General features: G+C 36.1%; 1 long non-coding RNA gene across 1 annotated transcript in view; it reads left to right on the top strand.

The window, feature by feature from the left end:
* The window catches only part of LOC147577130 (uncharacterized), a 189,580-nt gene extending 180,742 nt beyond the window's left edge, over positions 1-8,838 (top strand). The window contains exon 6 of the long non-coding RNA XR_015255755.1: positions 8,660-8,838. This is a non-coding gene — a long non-coding RNA (uncharacterized LOC147577130). The remainder of the gene's footprint in view (positions 1-8,659) is intronic.
* Positions 8,839-19,390: the final 10,552 nt, after the last annotated feature.

The following is a 19,390-nucleotide window of genomic DNA, read 5'->3' as shown; positions in this document are numbered from 1 at the left end:
CTAACAGCCTATCATCCCCATGACTTACGCATTTCATAACTGTTAGCCTGTACCTCCCACTCCCATACACCCATTTTGCTTGTCCTGTCTGTCAACCACTAGTTTGTTCCCTGTATTTATGGGACATTTTCTGCCTGGTTTGTTTTGCTTGTTAGCCCCCACATAGAAGTATACGTCTTTCCTCGGCGGATTATTTCACGTAGCATAATACCCTCTAGGTCCATCCACATTGCCACAAATGGCAAAATTTCATTTTTTATGGCTGAGTAATATTCCACTTAAATAGATATAAATAAAAAATAGATTAAAAATGAATGAATAAATATCAATCACTTCTTCTGTACCAATTCATCTATTAATAGATACTGAGGTTGTTTCTGTAACTTGGCTATTATAAATAATGTTGCAATCAACATACAAGGGAATACATCTTTTTGAATCTTTTTTTCATTTTCTTTGGTAAATACCCAATAGTGGAATTACTGGGTTAGTGAGTATTGCTATTTTTTTTTTTAATTTTTGAGGAACTTCTACACTGTTTTCCACAGTGGCTGTATTAATTTACATTCCCACCAACAGTACACAAGGGCTCATTTTTCTCCATATCCTTGCCACCATTTGTTATTTCTTGTCATTTTTATACTATCCATTTTCAAGAATATAAGGTGATATCTCATTGTAGCTTTGACTTGTGTGTCTCTTGTGATTGGTGATTTTGAGCATCTTTTCATATATAATGGCCATCTTTATTTTTTCTTTGGAAAAATAGTTATTCATGTCCTCTGGCCATTTTTAATCATATTATTTGCTTTTTTGGTATTGCATTGTATAAACTGTCTATATGTTTTGGATACTAACCCCTTATTGGATATATCATTTGCAAATATTTTCTCCCATTTACTAGATTTAATTTTTGTTTTGTTGATGGTTTTCTTCACTATGCAAAAGCTTTTTATTTTGGTGTAGTCCCAATAGTTAAAGTTTACTTTTTCTTTAGCTTCCTTTGACTCAGGAGACCTATTGTTGCTAGGGCTGATGTCAGAGAAATTACTCTGTGTGCTCTCTTCTAGGGTTTTATGGTTTCGGGTCTCCCATTTGGGTCATTAATCCATTTTAAATTTATTTTTGTGCATGGTGTAAGAACATGGTTCAGTTTCAACCTTTTGCATGTAGCCGTTCAATTTTCCCAGAATGATTTATTGAAGATGTTGTCTTTTCTCCATTTTATATTCTTGCCTCCTAATTGACCCTCTAGGTGTATTTATGAGCTCTCTGTTTCATTGACCTATGTGTCTATTTTTATGCCAGCCCCATCCTGTCTTGATTATTATAGCTTTGTAGTGTATCTTGAAATCTGGGATTTTTGTACCTCTAGCTTTGTTCTTATTGCTCAAGATTGCCATGGCTATTTAAGGTTTTGTGATTCCACACAAATCGGATTATTTGCTCAAGCTCTGTGGAAAATGCTGTTGGTATTTTAATAGGTACGGCAATGAATCCATAGCTTGCTTGGGATAGTACGGTAGTAATTTTAACAATAGTAATTCTTTCTATCCGTAAGCATGGTATTTCTTTCCATTGCTTTGTGTCATCTTCAATGTCTTTCTTTCGTCAATATTTTAGTTTTCAGAGAATAGGTCTTTCACTTGCTTAAGTTTGTTCCCAAGTATTTTATTCTCTTTGGTGCAACTATAAGTGGAATTGCTTTTTCATCTTTCTCATACGTCATTATTAGTGTATAGAAATGGAACAGATGTCTGTATATCCTGTATCCTGCCACTTGACTGAATTTATTACTTCTAGGTTTTTTTGGTGGAGTCTGTAGGATTTTCTACGTATAGCATCATGTCATGTGCCAATAGTGACAGTTTAACTTCTTCCTTACCAATTTCAATGCCTTTTCTTTGTTCTTGTCACAGTGCTGAAGCTAGGACTTCCATTACAATGTTTAATAAAAGTGGTGAGAGTGGACAACCTTCTCTTGTTCCTGATCTTAGAGGAAAAGGTCTCAGTTTTTCACCACTGAGTATGATGCTAGCTGTGGATTTGTCATATGTTATGTTCCCTCATATGTGTATGTTGAATTTCGTCAAATGATTTTCTGCATATATTGGGGTCGTCACGATTTTTTTTATCCTTCATTTTGTTACACTGATCGATTTGCAGATTTTGAACCATCCTTGGCATCCCCAGAATAAATCACATTTGGTGAATGATCCTTTTATTGAATAAGGTTTGCTAATATTTTGTTAAGGATTTTTGCATCTATGTTCATTGGGAATATTCGCCTGTTGTCATCTTTTGTAGTTTATTTATCTGGTTTTGGTAGCAGGGTAATGCTGACCTTGAAGAATGTATTTAAAAGCTTTTTCCACTTCTATTTTTTTGGAATAGTTTGAGGGGAATAGGTATTAACTTCTCCTTCAATGTGTGGTGGAATTTGCCTGTGCAGCTATCTGGTCCCAGACTGTTATTAGTTGGGAGTTGTTTTTTTCTGCTTCAATTTCATTACTATTAATTGATCTGTTCAGATTTTCTATTTCTCTGACTCATTTTTGGAAGACTGTGTTTCTAGGAATGTATCCATTTCCTCTAGGTTGTCCAACTTATTGGAATATAATTTTTCATAGTTGTTTTTGTAATCCTTTGTATTTCTGTGATGTCAGTTGTTCTTTCTCCTATTTCTTATTTGGGTCTTCCCAAAGTTTTATTAATTTTATCTCAGGGAGTTCATCCACTCTTCATTTCAGTCATGTAACTATGTTTATGATTATTACTTTGAATTCCTTATTACACAGATTGCTTATCTCCGTTCAGTTCTTTTTCTGAGGTTGTGCTCCCTTGTCTCCTCATTTTGCTTGACCTTCCATGTTTATTTTTAGGAATTGCGTGATACAGCTACTTCTTCTAGAACTTTTGTCCTCAAACTATTCCAAACTTCCAAAGTCATTCAATGAGGCCAGCATTACCCTAATACCTAAACCAGACAAAGACATCACAGAGAAAAAAACAAAAACAAAAAAACACTACAGGCCAAGATCAAAAATCCTCAACAAAATATTAGCAAACCACGTATAACAGTACATTAAAATGTTTTTCACCATGATTAAGGGGGATGTATTTGAGAGATACAAGTGTGATTTAGTATTTGTGATATAGCACATTAACAAGAGGAAGGATAAAAACCATATAGTCATCTCAATATGTGCAAAAAACAGCATTTAATAAAACTCAACATCTGTTCACGATAAAAACCCTCAACAAAGTGGGTTTAGAGAGAATCTTCCTCAACATAATAAAGGCCTTATATGAAAAACCCACAGTGAACATCGTATTCAATGGTAAAAAACTGAAAGCTTTACCTCTAAGGTCAGAAAAAAAGAAAGATGCCCACTCTCACCACTTTTATTTAAATACAGTACTGGAAGTCCTAGCTATAGTAATCAGACAAGAAATAAAAGGCATCCAAATCAATAAGGAAGAAGTAAAACATGATAGTATATATAGAAAAACCTGAAGACGTCATCAAAAAATGATAATGGGGGGGCTCCTGGGTGGCTCAGTCGGTTAAGCATCCGACTTCGGCTCAGGTCATGATCTCACGGTTCGTGAGTTCAAGCCCCGTGTCGGGCTCTGTGCTGACAGCTCAGAGCCTGGAGCCTGCTTCAGATTCTGTGTCTCCCTCTCTCTCTGCCCCTCCCCTGTTCATGCTCTGTCTCTGTCTCAAAAATAAATAAAACATTAAAAAAAATTTAAAAACAATAATTTAAAAAAACGAATAATGAAGAAGCAGAAACAGAAAATAAGAAGATAATCCTATTTACAATTTCAACAAAAGGAATAAAATTTCCAGGGAACAAATTGAATCATAAAGGTGAAAGACGTATAATTTGAAAACTATAAGACAGTGATGAAAGAAACTGAAGAAGACACTAACAAGTGGAAATACATCCATACTTGTGGATTAGAAGAATTATTATTAAAATGTCCATACTACCCAAAGCAATCTACAGATTCAATGCAATCCCTATCAAAATACCAACGGCATTTTTCACAGAGCTAGAACAAATAATCCTAAAATTTATATGGAATCACAAAAGACTTTGAACAGCCAAGACAATCAGAACAAAGCTAGAGTTATGACAATCCCAGATTTCAAGATACACTCTGATGTTCTAATCAAAACAGTATGGTACTGGCACAATAATCAACATATATACACACACACACACATCGATGGAACAGAAAAGAGAGCTTAGAACAAATTCAAGCCTAAGTGGTCAATCTATGACAAGAATATACAATGGGGGAAAAGACAGCTTTTTCAAAAAAAAAAAAAATGGTGTTGGAAAAACTGAAAAGCTACACACAGGTGAATGAAACTGGACCACTTTCTTATACTCTACACAAAAATAAACTCAAAATGGATGAAATACCTAAATGTGAGACCTTAAACAACAAAACCCTTGAAAGAAAACAGGCACTAATCTCTTAGACTTATGACTATGTCTCCACACAAGGCGAACAGAATAAATAATAAACTATTGGGACCACAGCAAAGAAAACCATCAACAAAATGAGAAGGCAACATAATGGGAGAAAATATTTGCAAAATATATATCCAATAAGGGGTGAATATCCAAAATATATAAAGATCTTGTACAAGTCAACACCAAATGAATAAACATTTTTTTAAAAAAGAGATACAGATGGTCAACAGATACAGAAAAGATCCTCAACATCATTAATCATCAGGAAATGCAAATCAAAACCACAATTAAGGATCATGTCCTAGAAATCAGAATGGGTAGTATCAAAAACACAAGAAGTAAGTGTTGGTGAGGATGTGAATAAATGGGAACCCTCATGAACGACTGGTGGCAAATGTGAATTGGTGCAACCACTGTGGAAAACCGTAAGGAGTTTTCTCCAAACATTAAAAAGATAAATACCCTATGATCCAATAATTTCACTACTAAGTATTTATCCCCCCAAAACAAAAATATATACGCACCTTGATGTTCATCCCATCCTTATTTATGTTAGCCAAGATATGAAGGCAACCCAAGTGTCCATTTATAGACAAACGGACAAAGAAGGTATTATACATATACACCCACACTCACCCTAGACTATACTGGCCACAGCATGGATAGACCTAGCAGGTATTATGCTAAATGAAATAAGTCAGAGAAAAACAAACACCGTGATTTCACTTACATGTGGAATCTAAAAAACAAAACAAACCAAGAGACTCTTAAGTATACAAAACACACTGGTGGTTCCCAGAGGCAAGTGTTGGGGGGAGGTGGTGAGTGAAATACATGAAGGAGATTAAGAGGTACAAATTTTAAGTTATAAAATAAATAAGTGACGAGGAAAAAAGCATAGCATAGGGAATATAGTCAATAATACTGTATGGTTACAGATGGTAGCTACATTTGTGGTGAGCATAGCATAACACAGAGTTGTTGAATCAATATGTTGTACACCTGAAACTGTTATAATATAACATTGTATGAAAACTATACTTCCAAAACAAAAGTTTCAACGAGATTCCTTATGAAAAGTTCCAGCAAAGCATATTTAAATAGATCCAATATGGTCAATAGCTATATTCTTGTTCCACTTATATAATCAGACCAAATTTATTCAAACTAGACTTAATTTGCAAACAAATTCGTTTTATTGTGATTATTTTTAGTAGAAATCTGGGTGATCATAGAAAAATTATGTTTACACTGTTGTAAATAACTGGATTCTAGTGCTATTGGTTTTAAGGTTTTATTTTCTACTTATGGACTGGATCCTGAATTCTTCTAGCTTCTTCAAAATCTGGCTATGAATTTCCAAACTGAAGTTTGCAATTATCTCCTACCCTTGTGACTTGTGTAGTTTTTGTTCTTAGTAATTTTTTCCTGATGCCTACAAACTGAAGGGGGACAACTTGATGTAAACATCAGAGAAATAACCACAGCAATGCTTGCATATACAATCCTCATGCCTACTGCTGTGTGGGCCACTCACAAAGTTTACCTGAACACATGATGACATCATCAGAGACACTGAAACATCAATAGATGTTTTGAGCCAGGCATCTAGAAATCTTCTGGACCGTTGTTGCCCTCAGGACTCAGACTGGTGTTATAGTCTGTTCCAACAATTTCCCTTCATTCTTCTTTTGTTTCTATTGCAATGCCTCGTATTAAATACAAGATTGCTCATACTATAAAGGCTGAAATCTGGAAGTGCAAGGACACTACTGTTTAACTGGATTGGCCTCAGGACCAAGAAGACACTGGTTTGATGAGATAGGAAGAAATGATTGTGAATCCTCTTACTTCAGGGTTCAAAGGTGGGAATGAAGGGGAGCCAAACATATGACCCAAAAATATGCCTCTGTGGCATAAGAATTATTTTGAGCTGATAATTACAATACAGCAGACATAGTAAATGCTCTGAAAACAAAGTAGAAATCAACTTTTTGTAAGAGACATTTAGATATATGAGGGAATTCTTCATTTCTAAGTGTGTCTGTCTCTATACCAGGAGATCTCCAGAAATCATCACCACTGAAGAAGGCAAAGACTTAAATCTGCATAACAACCCTATTCTTATTTATCGTGTTTTACCTGATAACTTCCCCAAAATGGCTCCCCCCACCCCAGCTTCCTTTGTCTTTAGCCTATGATGGTATTTAAGGTGGTAGCTTGGGCAATTTCAGGGAGGTACCTGGTATCTCACATATACACAGGAGGTATGCATGTTACTAAACTTCTGTTTTTCTCCTATTAATCACTTTTTTTTTTCTTAGAAGGAGGCCTCAGCAAAGAATTTAGGGTAAAGGGAAAAAGTTTTTTCCTCTTCTACAATGTTACGATCTTGAGCTTGAAATTTAGAAACTCTGGCAGAATTCCTCCTTCTTTGGGGACATGAAGCTTTGCTCTTAGGGCCTTCAACTGATTGGATGTAGCCCATAGACAGTGAGTAAAACAGATTATCCTCCCAAAAGTCTACTGATTGTTAATCACATTTAAAAAATACCATCACAGCAGCATCTAGACTGGTATTTGATTCAACAAGGGGGTATCTAGCCTAGCCAAGGTGACACATAAAATTAACCATCAACCTCTATAAGATATTTTAAGTGAAAGTAAGTTTCAACATTTTTCAAAATCAATAAACAAAAGTCCCTTCACAAATTTTAACAACTGTCTATATTAGTTTTTCTACCTATTAAACTATTTCCAGCCATTTTTCTGTCTAGTACTCTGCCTATATTAACTATTTCTGAATGTAATTAAAAAACAATCAACACATATGGCTGGATGACTTAAAATATATTGTAGTTAATCCTATTAACAAAATAATTCTTAAATATTTAATATTTTCTTAAGAAAATATTAATGTTATTATACACAAGAGGGAAACAAGTTTAGAATGTTGTAATTTGCCTCTCTGATAATTTAACTAGTAAGTGGATGAGCACCGTATCAATGCAAGCCTGTTGAGTTCCAAAGCCCTTACTCTTTCCATTAGAAAACTATCTTTGTAACTCTTTCCTATCTCTGCAGAAATGTGGTTGCTGTCTACTTATAAGAGTTCTCGGCAAGATTATTTTCCCTAAGACTAAAACTTCTATTTTAAATACATTTGTGGCGATAAGCACCAAACCTAAAGTAAACACATGCAAAAAGGGGAAAAAAGAAAAATCCCTATAAACTTCAACTTAGGAATATAAAGGCAGCTGAGGAAGCGGTCAATTACACAAAACAGGTAAAGAGATAAAGCACAGTAATGGCACAAGGACCAAGCAACCACAGATCTTAGAAAGTACTGGGAGCAGGGGAGCAAATTGTTCCTTTTGGAAGGAGATTTCTTTGAAATACAAATGCCATGTTTTCCATTTGTCAACATGGGCTCAAGGAATCACACAGAAAAGCTGTATTTGTGGGAAGCAGTCTGAATCTTTGGCAGCAGAGTAGAAAAAGGTTTTCAGTTGTGTTGTTTCTGGCAGCCTCCTGCCATCTCCCCACACTCCAGGAGACTTCAGGAAACAATAATCAAAAGGAGTTTGACACAGCATCAGCAGAGATATTTAAAAATATGCACAAGACCATCATACTAACACAAATGAAGAATATTAACCAGAAAAACATCACTATGGATCATTTAAAAATCAAAACCGAGTATCACGGGAAAGTCTCAAGTGCAGAAAAATCCAATTAATGCAATAATTGATCATGAAAAGTGTACTCCCACAGCACCACACAAAATACCTCAAAAATGCAAACAATCGCAGTAACTCTTACCAGTAAAATGTCAACATAGCCCATTTTTTTTAAAGAAATAATTGTTCGAAAAAGGTGAAACATCTGTAACTCACACCATAGAAAAGTGACCAATCTCCCTAATTAGAGTTTCTTGAAATCTAGAAGAAAAAAATCTAAGGAAAATTAAAATTGCCTGAAGATCTATTAGTCATTTGATAGAAAAGGAAATAAAAAGCACTGCTAAACATGTGAAAAAAACTCATTAATAAGAAAATGCAAATTAAAACCGCATCGAGCTTGGTAGACCACACTGGCCTTCTTAGTGAGTCATGCCGCCATGTAGTAATGCTGTGCCAATATTCACTGTGATCTCCTTACCTTTTTAGTGCACACCAACTCCAGGACTGCTTCCCCTCCCTGCAGCCAACATCTGCATCCTTTTATGGCATGCTGTCCTTGGCCTGCCGGAATTGTTATGCCTCAAATGGAGAAATCCAGAAGTGCCTATAAATTCTTTCATTTGCCCAAAGCAATGACCAATGAATGCAGAAGTATAAACACTCCAGCTTCATTGTGACTTGATTAGAAATATTAAAGGTGTGATATCCACTGCTGTGTCCTCCCCTGGGGGCAACCGAGGTAATATTACCTTCCACTCATATTGCTTGCCATCCTTGGTATCCTGTCCCACTTTCCTACTCTTTTACTGGCTTTCCTTGATAATACTTACTATTGAGTGATTTTCACATGAACACTTGTCTCAGGTTTTATTTCCTAGGAATCCAACTGAAGATGTCATCTAAGCTTTATTTCAATAGGATTTCATGGATCCTCCAACAAGTCAAAAAAAGATGGAGATGGCCAGATCATTGAGGCTAGGACATAAAGGAGAAAAATTCTCAAGTATAGAAACATGTATACTGACTTCATATAGTTGACCATCTTTCTGGCATATAGAAATTTGACTAAAAGCAAATAGACCAGAAGCTTTCCAGGTTTTTTGAGGGTGTTTCACTGTTAAAGCAACCACTAGTCTGACCTTCAAAGCCTGCGGCTATTTAATACCTCAGACAACCCCAAGGCTGCATAGTCCTCCAGAGGGGAATTCTACCCAATGGCCATTTCAGAAGTGCACATTATGGCTAAAATAAAAGGGAAAGCTTCTAAGAGGAAAAGCCCTGACCCACAGAAGAAATAGACTCCCAAGTAACAACTACTGGATGTGCTAAACCAGAAACTTAATCCATGGGGAGACTGAGAATGTTGATAGTCCTTGCCTGGCAAGACTTAATAACTGTTATGAAGAATACCTACTGTGTGTTCCCCATTCCAAGTCTTCTCCAAAGAGAAGTGTTTGTTGTAGATATTCTGTGCTCACTCCATTCTCCGTCATTCTATATTGGGAATAGTAGGGATTGAGATAGAAGTAAAATACTTTCATTTTAGCTTTTAGAGTGCTAAACAAAGAATGGCCATACACATAACTGAAGGCAAGTATTTTACCAAGCCTAAGCACCTTGGACCTTGCAATGAAAGCAATAATTAAATGGAAGTTTGACTCCTTTGGGGAGGATTAAGTCATAATAGGTATAAGAAGAGTGGACTGTGGAAGGCAGAACTAGTTGTGCATATATATCCGTTGTTCTAGCTTTAGTAATAGAACCCCTCAATTTTAGAGGGCATGTGGATTTAGCATGGCCTGCCAGCTAAAGACACCTTTCAACCTTTGTGCATAGATGTGGCAAGGCAACGTAAATGAGTTCTAACTAAAGGTATATGAACAGAAATGATGAGTTCAACATTCAGTTTATGCTCTTAAGGAAAAGGGGTAGGTCTTCCCCTGTCCTTTTCTCTTATTTCTGCAGCTAAAATGTGCTCCTGCTTGTGAAAGCTGAATCGCACGACCGTATCAAACCTGGACTACTTAAGGTTGGAATGTTACAGGAGAGGGAAACACTTTTTAACCACTTTTTTAACCACTTTTGTCTGGGCCTTTGATTTAGCTGCTCAGCTGGTATCCTAAGGAATACTAAGAAGAATAGCTTTGCATACAGTCATGAGTTTAAACTTCTAGGAACACATACATCACCTAATTCATCTTGTCTTCAAAGAGGGAAATATTAATTGTAAGTGGACTTCGAATGCTCTAGGCTTCCTAGAAGACAAAAAACACTTGCATCAGTTATTGGACAAGGCTACTAAAGACACACTTCACATTTATGATAATAAACTATCATTAAGTTTGATAATAAAATATTTAATGTTTCTAATCTCTCACTTTAGATTTTCATTTTCAATCATAACATCCTATAAAGGAGGTTCTCTTATTATGTCTATTTTACAGATGAGAAAACTGAAGTGGAGAGATAAGTAAGTAACAGTGGAGATTAGGATCCAAGCAATCTGAATCAATATTCTGGGCTTGTAACTGTCACTGTCTACCCCTCTCCTATGTATAGTATAGTTCAAGGACTTGCAAGAAAAGCCTTATTTTCAGGAAATAGACTGATGTGTCTAAGACTATGTAAGAGATGCTAAGGAAAATTAGCAAAAGACATCTCAAAATCCAGGCTTGGGACCCGAAATGTAGATATAAATATCTACATTTGTTTGGAAAACAACATGTTTACAGGTGAATTAAAGAGGATGGGTATGGAAATAAGTTTTTGTTACACCAAATTTAAGCATTACCTTACCCGGCTTCTGTTCTGAAAAGGTGGTAAACAGTATCAGAAAAACCTTTATAAAAAAAAATACTTTCAGTTTGGTTCTACCATTTCTCAGAAAGTAAACTATCCCTGTATTCTGATTTTCTCTGAAAATTGAGATCTCCAGTCTCCTAGAGGGAATGACTTCCACTCTGAGTGTAGTACTGCCGACCATCTCAAGCACAGAGCACTGGTTTAACCTGCTCAGGAAAAAGTAAAAAAAAAAAAACATATAAAATTGAGTGGAGCAGGTCTTAAAGGCCAGTAATGACCCAGTTTAGAATCAATGAGAGCATTGGGAAAGGAGACAAGGAATCGTGAAAGAAGGTAAGCAAAGTACATGAAATTTGATTTAGCCTGGGAGAGGAAACCTGAGTATTATTCCAAAAGCGTTGTAAAAAAAAAAGGAGCTGAAAAAAATTCCAAGCACAGCTGAGGATAGAAGTATACATTAGAAGCAAATGTCTTTCAATGCATAAACTCCCTGAAATGTCAAATGGACATTAATTATCTAGGAACCACTCTGATGATATCCTGTTGTTAATTCATTTGTCAGACAGCAGAAGTTAGCAAGCCCCAGAAGGAAGCCATCAAATGTGCAACAGACAGGGAGACTTGGCAGGCAGGCAGGGAGATTTTGGCCAAGCCCATACTAAACCACTTAAGGAAATGTAAAACTTAAAGACTGTCCTGAGTCAGTCCCGGAACTGAAGACCTGGCAGATTTAGGCCTGAAGGACAAAAATATATATTTACTTACATACGTATGAATGTGACTCTTAGAAACTGACCTAATTAAATGCAGGTTTATACACTTGACAATTTTGCTCTTCCTCACCCACAACCTTTCCTATAAAATAGTTAATGCTCTCTCTGGTTCCTGCTTATAATATACATCATAAAGAATTCTACCAATATAGTTATTTTTCCATCTTATGCAATCCATTATTTTAGCTCTGAAGACACTTACCTGAACAAATACACCTGCAAAAGATGACTTAATTTCCTCAAATGCTTGGGAAAGTGGATAGGGACTTGAAATTTCAGAGGAGGAGATTCAGACAGTTCAGGGTCAGTCGTAGTTATTAACTCTAGGGGGCTGACTTCCCTTTCTCTGGCCTTTAGAGAAATCCGGATACATGTTAAATGGCAGTTACACAATTACCCATTTCATTGGAGGCAGGAAAGGCTGAATTCCAGAAGGCTCTAATTTGAATATCTTTGGTTGAGATAATACTCAAGAAAAGATTTTGAGGTAGATGTCCTGAATATACCTTGTCCAACAGAGAACAACTATTCAGATTAAGACTTCAGGAGATGTGTGTTGTTCTCATGTTGTTTCTGCAGGTAGTTGAGCTGTGTGACCTAGAAAGTGACCTCTGTATTCTGGACAATGCCCTTAGCTCTAAAATGAGTGAGAATGAGTAGAGAGCCCCTGAAATTACTTAGGAAACTAACACTATAATTTAATTCCTCAATGTCCTAAAGGAAGAGCACTGTGGGAAAGGATCTCTTAATCATCAAAGGAAAAATTAAGATACTGAATGTCTATTAGTCTCCATATGCACTCTTTCTCAAAGCATTGTAATTATCCTCACCATAATTTTTTAACTTAGTTTTATTCTTATGCAAGACATATTTAATCTCCATTCTTCAAATAATTTTTTTTTTTTTTACTGCAAACTTCATTTTGTCTTTATTCAACAACCTTCAAAAAGAAAGTATCTCAACCTTTAGTCTATTTTTGAACAAGTGTTTTGGAAAGGCCTTGGACAAATTGCTGTTCAATAGAACTTGCTGAGATGATGGAAATATTCTAATTCTGTGCTGTCCAATACAGGAGCCACTGATCATATGTAGCTCTTGAGCACTTGAAAGTTGGCTAGTGCAAATAAGCAACTTTAATTTCTATTTAAATGTAAGTAGTTACATGTGGCTAGCACGTGGTTACCTTACTAGACACCATAGACCAACAGATCAGAAAACCTGCGAGTAGATACCAAACAAAACGTGAGTGACTGTTTATCTCCCAGTTAGCTTAACAATCTGTCCAAAGTATTGAAATAGATATTAGGACAGGAGTTGTGTCCAAATCAAAAGAGTTTGTGGGGATTAGAAGTGCAGTTTTTACGAGGCGCCTGGGTGGCTCAGTCGGTTAAGCCTCCGGCTTTGGTTCAGGTCGTGGTCTTGAAGTTCGTGAGTTCAAGTCCCGTGTCGGGCTCCGTGCTGACAGCTCGGAGCCTGGAGCCTGCTTCAGATTCTGTGTCTCCTCCTCTCTATCTCTCGAGAATAAATAAACTTAAAAAACAAAAAAGTTGAAAAAAAAAAAGTGCAGTTTTTAGCCCAGGGTGTTTGGCAGAAACTGACTCTGCTAATCAAAGAGGGGAATTTATGGAGAATCTAGGGACTCTTGAAGAATCAAAGGAGGGGCGCCTGGGTGGCGCAGTCGGTTAAGCGTCCGACTTCAGCCAGGTCACGATCTCGCGGTCTGTGAGTTCGAGCCCCGCGTCGGGCTCTGGGCTGATGGCTCAGAGCCTGGAGCCTGTTTCCGATTCTGTGTCTCCCTCTCTCTCTGCCCCTCGCCCGTTCATGCTCTGTCTCTCTCTGTCCCAAAAATAAATAAACATTGAAAAAAAAAATTAAAAAAAAAAAAAAAAAAAAAAAGAATCAAAGGAAAAACTGAGTCACGAGGCCTCAGGAAGGACAGCAACCAGTGATGGTCCAGGGAAACAGGCAGTGGGCATAAACGGATAGTTTCTTCTGGAATGCTCCATTGGAATGAGATCCTTCCAACTATGTTCCTTTCTGGACCTTTCTTCCCTAAATTCAAACTCCAGGTGTAGATGATCAGGGTTTGGATCATATAGCACTCCTTGTTCATGGAAAAGCATGAATGAAAAATCCAGGGGGCTGCCACCAGAAGGAAAGGGTAACCAATGATAGATGTTAATTTTTATTAACTGGCAAGATGCTATGTCCTATAGTTACAGATTTGCCCCACTACAAGAACATCTCCACTATCTTGGCCTTTATGTTTAGTGTATTTTCATTCTAAATATGTTTAGATGTATATTATCTTATTTAAGTATAAAAGAAATTTTTATGAGAAGGTTTTTTTTTTTCCTATTTTTCCATAAGCAAACTGCATCTAAAGCTTGAATTTGTTGCTGGAAGTTAGGTTGTACAACACTGGTCTTAGCGGGTCAAATGATTTGTTCAAGTGGTCACAGTTGCACTGTAGGCAAGGTAGGAATTAAGCCTGGTTTCTTGTGATCTTCCCCAACTCTGTGATCAATGTTGTAGCTGTGTCTCTGACAGTGATTATTCCTTTTTTCCCTGATAGTATTCCATATAAAATCTTTCTGTTCCTTTAAAAAGTATTACACCTCATAGTTACATAAACTTCCTTACCTTTCAATTATTATATTTAAGAAACTAGAGTCCAGCAAAAATCACTGGGCAAAGAGATATTATGGCAATTCATTCTTTTTTTTTCAAATGCATGAGATAAGCAAAGGACATGTGACCCTGAAATATCTATAGACAAATTTTAAATAATGTCCCCAAAACACTAGATACTACATCATTCCAAACTCCTTACACCTTGAAGGCTACTTGATTATAGTAGGTCACAGTAGCTTTTCAGGTTTACACCTATTAATATTAAAAATAAACCTTTCTTTCCCCCCTCTATTCCTCTACATTAGCACTTGAGAATCTTTAGAGGTGATTCCCTTTTCTTGCACTTGGCAGTAGATGGATTCCTACATGAGCCTGTGACCAGCCCTCCAGGTGGCCGCTTACAAAGCAGTCAGCAGACAGATCAATCTAAGAGCTTGCCACTCAGCTTCTCCGGAGAAGAGACAGCATCATGGAAGTGATTAGGGAGGATTTAATGACTCCTCCATCCTGATAACTGAAGAACCCTCCCTACAGAGAGTGATCAAAGAGAACCAGATATTTCCAACATATAAACTCACTAACATAACCATAGAGATGATAAGTGATACTGGTCCTATCATTTCAGCATGTTTTACTTAGCAATCCTCAATCCAGTTCCACTTTCAATGAAGTGAGGGAATTATACATTTAATTATTTAGACAGGAAGCTAATATGTATATATCAAAACCAATCTACCTCATGGAGAATAATAATTTTAAAAATGTGATGTATCTTTTAGTTAATATTTAACCACATATAGTTACGTTGTCAAGAAGATATGAAACTCCTCTGAAACTTAGTGGTGCAAAGCCCCAATCTCCAGACATAACCATGGAGCCTCACTGTTTGCCCAGAAGCATCACATCAAGTCAATTATACAGACTTAGGCCTCAAGAAAAGACAGATCCTGGGTTAGAGGACATTTACCACGAGTGTCTGTTTTCACCTGAATACAGTCAGCCAGGACTTGGAGGTTATGAGGTCATCACTCTACACTTTTCTTAAACTTGGGAAGAAGAATTGAAATCAATTGTTCTTATTATCATAAGTTTTAAAATGGCATATCAGATCTTGAAGAGGAGCAGAGCTTTTCTTAAAACTGAGTTGTCTTGGACCTTCTGCTTCTTCATCTGTTAGGGCGGAATCATACACACTCCTGACATAGGTATGAGAAGTATAAAAAAATACATATAATTTTTGAAAATATTTGAAATCATGATGCAATATGACCCAACAAATGTTACTTAAGAAAAAGATGTATCCAACTCCTCCATCCAAACTTTTAATTCCTCTTAACCTATCCATTGATGTCAAGAGCAAACTGGCAGTCCCAGGGAAAGAAGACCCACTGATACAAATTTACATACTAAAATCATGTAAACTAGTATTTTGAAATATATTTCGGCATTTGAAGGCATTTTTCAAGAAATGTTTTAGCAGTTCATTTCTGAAGCTTTAACTGAGTAATGTTCACTAAGAATTTACTATATTCCAAATACTGTTTATGTTACTCTCATATAATATTTATAATAACTCTAAGATTTTTATATTTTCTTAAAAACTTTTTCTATAAAGACATTGAACCTCAGAGGAGCAAAATATCTTCCAAGTTTGCGAAACTACTTAACAGTAGAACTGATATTTTAACATCTGTTAGCTGTCTCAAAGGTCTATCCAATTTCTTTCGACTATACTGAAAATGTTTCTCAAACTCCATGTATACAAGGTTGTATATTATATATACAGTATAGCTATGCATTAAACACCTCAAATATATTTATTAGTTATCCTTATGTTTTAAATCTCTAAAAACATGAATTAAATAATATCCTGAGTGGCTACTTGCTCCCAGCATTGTTCTTGCTTTAGATTCATTATTTATAGCATTCATAGAGGTTGAAAGGAGAGAGAGAAAGAGGTGGCAGGGGGAAATCTCAGGATACTTAATCTTTGGCTCTCCCTTCCTCAAATAACAAACCTATGCTCATAATGTAGAACACTGTGAATATAAAGACACCCCGGCTTTATAGTTAACTTGACTCTTAGAAAAGTTGCTGAGACTTTGCCTCAGAGAAAGTCCACAGGAAACAATGAGAAATCTAGAACAGCCACAATGCCATCACCTGCTTCTACCATAAAAGGCAGAATAACCTCAAAGATAAGGTGATTTCAGGATATATTGAGACACTTTAGTACTAAGTGTACTAATGTACTAAGTGACATAAGACAAAACTCTGACCAAGTGAATGTACATGAACAAGTATGATGTTCTTCTAGCAAATTACTAGCAAAAATTTAATATAGCCACTGAAGTGGAAATTGGCAATTTAAAACCTGAGAATAAATTGATAAATGGGACTAGAGCTTTGAAAAAGGAAGAATTTACTTGCAACTAAAGTAAGATTTACTGAATTCCTAGAAGTATCACTTTATTATATTTGGAAATTTTTTATTTATTTGTCATTGCTCCTTTTGTCTTTCTGTTTGGGTTTTTCAATATATATGTATTGATATTTTAAAGTTAAATTTTCCAACTTATTTTCATCATTTAAAATACAGACATTTATATTTAGAAGGTAAAAATCAGTCCTCTCCTAACATATATTTTTGTTTTCATTAATTTGTTTTCTTAACCTAGCAATGCATAAATTCCTCTATGTCACACCAAATAGTGGCACCATCCAGTTGACGCTTATAGTAAATATTAAAAAAATTACAAAGAACTCCACAGTTTGCTTAAACATAAATGATAGACACAGTGAGAAAATCTGATGATCATGATGTTAGCCTTTTACATAAAACTAAGTTGAGGGAGAAGAACAAGAGAAAGAATTAGAATAAATAAGAAACTGAGTTCAAATCTAAACAATCAGAAACATACCTCACACCCCAAGACTTATACTCCCTGCCTTCCAGGACAAATGTCCACTGGAGGCAATGAGTCAGAGAGAGTTGCTCACATGGTATTTATTCACTAAGGGGCATTTTGAGGCTCGAACTACTTCTATTAGTAGATGCATAAGCATCATTATGTGAGTAATTTAAAGTGTTCCTGACAGAAAGCTCAGGGTAGAGTTCTACGGGGATCTATTCTTCTCTGACAAGGTTCTGCTGAAGGGGAGGTATAAGAATTTCAATAAAGAATTTACATTAATTCATGAGCATTACTCATTCGGCACAATCAAATTTAAGTCAGTTGGGGAATATCAATGTTTATTGCCAAGACTGAATCCTTGCTGCAGTCCCATTATTTAAGACTTTTTCTCACATTTTGGTTTTTTTAATAATATTTTGAAACCTCTCCTCAGAGAACAGCTCTTGCAATCATTTAAGCCACTTGCTAAAATAAAGTTTTCTGTTTATGTGTAATTTTGCCCCTTAAAATCCATTAGATAAAATCTAACAGGTCAAAAATCACAATTTTAGATACATTATTTTTTCTTCTTCCTTGGTCCACTGCCTTTCTAGCAAGTGGAAAATAGAGTTTTGCATTGGGATCTTAATTGAATCATCTCCATCCAAAAAATAAAGCCACTTACATGTTTCTTGGTGTCCATTAAAAGATCTTGTTCAGATTTGTCCCTTTTATCTCAATAACATAGCCAATTCTAAACATTTCACATGATAAGAAAAGACCTCCAAACGTAAGTTTTGGTGCTAAACTTACTGGACTATTTTCAAATCCTACCCTTGCCAAACCTCATTCCAGATCAAAGGTCGGGCAACCTGAGGAGAGTTTTTGTTTCCTTTCTCCTTCCTTTGCACTTCTTGGAAGAATGCAACTGAGCAAATAGTTTTAACTTGCTCCAAGAAAGAAAGGGGCTTAGGCAGCCTGGGGGAATCCCTAGACAGAAGTAGTGCTTTGTAAATACTCTGAAATTGTCAGAGCAAGTAAACCATTAGCCTTTGCAAACATCCACAAATACCCTCAGGGTTTGAAAAGTCATTGGTAATATAGGAACAAGATGTAGTAGAAAGTCTGGTTACCAGGCAAGTAAGCTGAAACATAACCACATCCGCTGTGACTCCTAGGCCTTTCTGGTCCAGAAGTTCAGGTAAGGACACGTGGAAGCTGTGTAAGTGAGCAACTTGAGCAAAGATGGGCAGGCATAGCTGATAGTCTGCAGTGGAAAGCCAATGTCTCTCTGTTCAGCCAGGGAACTGGGGGTGTAGTTTAACTGGAGTTAAGATAAAAAGCTTTTTCACCTTTAGAGCTGCTTCTCCCACTGTGCCTAGGCATGAAAACTAATTTATAGCCCCACTCACTGCTGAATACAGCCTTTAGCCTATTTGAGCAAAAAGTCTAATCATAGCACACAGAAATCTGCACTGCTCCAACAGCCCTTCTTACAGTGGTACTTAAATGGAGAACACAACCCATGGCTTCCCCCATTTGCCCAGCAAAATGGTAGCCTCACCTGCCAAAGTAAACTTGTAAAGTCTGGAAGAGGAGACTGATTACTCAACTGCACAGATACCAATGTAAAAAATCAAAGATAATGAAAAATCAGGTAAATATATTACCTCCAAGGAAAACTAATAAAGCTATAATAGCTGACCCTAAAGAAATGGAGATCTATAAACTGTCATTTAAAGAGTTTAGAATAATCCTCTTAGGAAGTTTAGTGAACAACAAGAACACACAGACTAACAATTAAATGAAATTCAAAAAACAATTCAAGAAAAAAAAAATTTTTAATAAAGAAGTAAAAACCATTAAAAAATAGAAACCATAAAAAAATCCTGATTTATAAGATACAGTAAATGAACTGAAGAATTCATTAGAGTTTCAAAAGCAAACTAGATAATACAGAAGAAAGAATCAGCAAACTGGAGCATAAAACATTTGAAACAATCTAGTCAGAAGATTAAAAAAAATTAAAAACTCAAAGCCTGTGAGCTTATGTGACACATGGAAAGAAGCAATATTTGCATGATGGAAATACCAGAAAGAAAAGAGAAAGTGAC

The sequence above is a fragment of the Puma concolor genome, chromosome C2 (assembly GCF_028749965.1).
Source record: "Puma concolor isolate L17-30 chromosome C2, mPumCon1.1.hap2, whole genome shotgun sequence".
NCBI lineage: Eukaryota > Metazoa > Chordata > Mammalia > Carnivora > Felidae > Puma > Puma concolor.
Note: the sequence above shows the minus strand (reverse complement) of the source record. Positions and strands in the feature narration are given on the sequence as shown.